At 44.7% G+C, this 2,346-nt stretch overlaps 1 protein-coding gene across 1 annotated transcript in view; it reads left to right on the forward strand.

Moving 5' to 3' along the window:
- Nucleotides 1-2,346, forward strand: part of LOC103590996 (echinoderm microtubule-associated protein-like 6) — a gene marked incomplete at its 3' end in the record, with an annotated part of 206,778 nt that overhangs the window by 202,020 nt on the left and 2,412 nt on the right. The window lies entirely within an intron of this gene.

Genomic DNA, 2,346 nt, shown 5'->3' on the forward strand with positions numbered 1-2,346 from the left:
ACCCGCACCTCGCTCAGCCAGTGAGCGGGAACCGGTCTGTATGTGGGACCCGAACCCTCGGCGGGAGCGCCGCCGCGCTCCCAAGCGGTGCACTGTAGCAGTGCGCCACCGGGCTGGCCCCACATACATAACTTTTTAATTGTTGAAATCAAAGCCTAAATAAAAGTTTTTGAACACATAAACTATACCTACCTGACAGCTAGTTTGCTTTGTGGACAAGTATCTCTTTCGAGGTGTGCACATAATGAACCTTGATGATCAAAAGATTCTCTGAGTCCCTGGAGACAAACTGGCTCATTTATTTGTTAAGTAACTTTTGATGAAAGAAAAAGAAATATTGCTTCCTTAGAGGAAAAGGAGGTAAGACTATGCTGCTGGGTGACAAGCATCTGCTTCTCTCTAGCTTCAGTTTGCCAGCATTATGATCTATCCTAGTGTTGTAAAGTACTCCCAAAGACATTTGGACACCTGTATGTTCTTAACGTTTTCATTGTTTACACAGGAAGTATATGTGCAGTATTTAAGAAATACAAGTTGTTACAGATGATGGCTTTAAATTAATGGTAATTACCTACTGATAAACGGATATCATTCCCCAATTCCAATGTATTTACCTCTGATCAGTCCTCAAATTTTTTTATATGAAGAACCTTTTATAACCTTGAGTAAGAGATATTTTTAATTATGTTATTCATTCACTGAACATTTGTTGACTTTTGCTGGGCAGTTTATATGCCTATATTTTAATCCTCACAACAGCTTTATGCGATAGTTGTCAGTCTCATTTTACAGATTAGTAAATAAAGGCTCCAAGAGAGTAAGGTAACCACGGAGCTGTGATCCCAATCTAGAGGGGTCCATGGTGTGACTCCATAGCCTGGACCAGGAGGCTTCTTAGGCTTCTCAGGCTTCTCCTGTGTATTTAAGAGTCATTTTACATCACTTCAGCTGTATCTTCCCTTCCTGTTCTCATGTTCCAAAATAAGTATACTAAAATGCAATTCAACCAAATGGTAGAGGGGGGATGAGGCCAGATTGGGACAGATGAGAATTATTACATAAAAGAGAGAAATTTGTGTTATAAAGCTTCCCGAAGTACCGGACTCTTGCATGAAGAGTTAATTTGTCCCTCTGCGGTACACATTTGTTATTCCAGAGGCCGGTTCCTGATGACCTTTGGGGAGTCCCTCCAGCTGATGTTTCCTTGGCCAGCCTCCCTGGTAGTGTCACTACTAAGAGCACCAAAAAGGTAGCTCATCATTTTAGTCACTAGTATTGTCACACCCTTCAATTGAGTATGATGGATTTTGAAAATCTCCTTTTCAAAAAAGTTTTTTTTTTTAAAGAAATAACCATTATGAAACTAATACAAAACTTACCCAGCAAATTGTTAAATGTGAAGATATTAAAATGTCCATTTAAAATTCATCAGCTGCAGCATGGTGCAGTTACAGTAGCTATGCTAGGCTCTCTGGAGCTCAACTGCCCCTCTTCTTCCTGAGTGTGCTGTGACTGAAGTGATGTCACCTCACTGTAGGCTTCAGTTGCCTCCTTGGCAAAATGATAATGACTTATCTGACTGAGGCAGGGTGCTAGGGAAGAGACCCTTTGAGGACTCTCCTTTTATCTAAGCCCCAAGGTTTTTAACAAGTGTGTTTAATCCTTTTGGGTTTTGTGGGTTGTAGGGATCATACTTAAAGCCCCATTTTAAATGCAGTTTCTGTAGCTTCCAACAAGTTAGACATTTGCTTCCGGGCAGAGCATGGTATCCAGACCTGGCCAAGGGTATTCTTTGGAGGTGACTGTAGGAGGAGCAATACCAGATCACTCTCCTTTCCTGCCTGAGTTACAGGGCCAGCACCACCTCAGTGGCTGGTGATGGGTATGAAGGGTCTCAGAAATGGAATCCGGGACCTGGAAGGGAGTCAGTGGCTGGAAAGCCTGATTCCAGAACCAGCTGCGGATTGTTCCTTGCTTCTCTTCCTGAGAAGGTCCATTTAGGATGTCATTAGAGGTTGGGGGACTCCACTTCTCCCCCAGAAAACTGAGGAAATTGCTGGGTGAACCACCTTGAGTCACCTTGGTCTGGCCCTGTCTGAGTCACACCACGTCACCGGACCAGCACAGACTTTTGGTCCCAGTTTTGCATGTGTCCCAAAGAAAAACAGAACATTAAGGGCCGGCCCGGTGGCGCACTGCTACAGTGCGCCGCTTGGGAGCGCGGTGGCGCTCCCGCCGAGGGTTCGGATCCCACATACAGACTGGCCGCTCACTGGCTGAGCGAGGTGCGGGCGCGACACTGAGGGTTGCAATCCGTTGCCGGACACGAAAAAAGACAAAAAGGAA

Source organism: Galeopterus variegatus, unplaced genomic scaffold (assembly GCF_000696425.1).
Source record: "Galeopterus variegatus unplaced genomic scaffold, G_variegatus-3.0.2 Scaffold909, whole genome shotgun sequence".
NCBI lineage: Eukaryota > Metazoa > Chordata > Mammalia > Dermoptera > Cynocephalidae > Galeopterus > Galeopterus variegatus.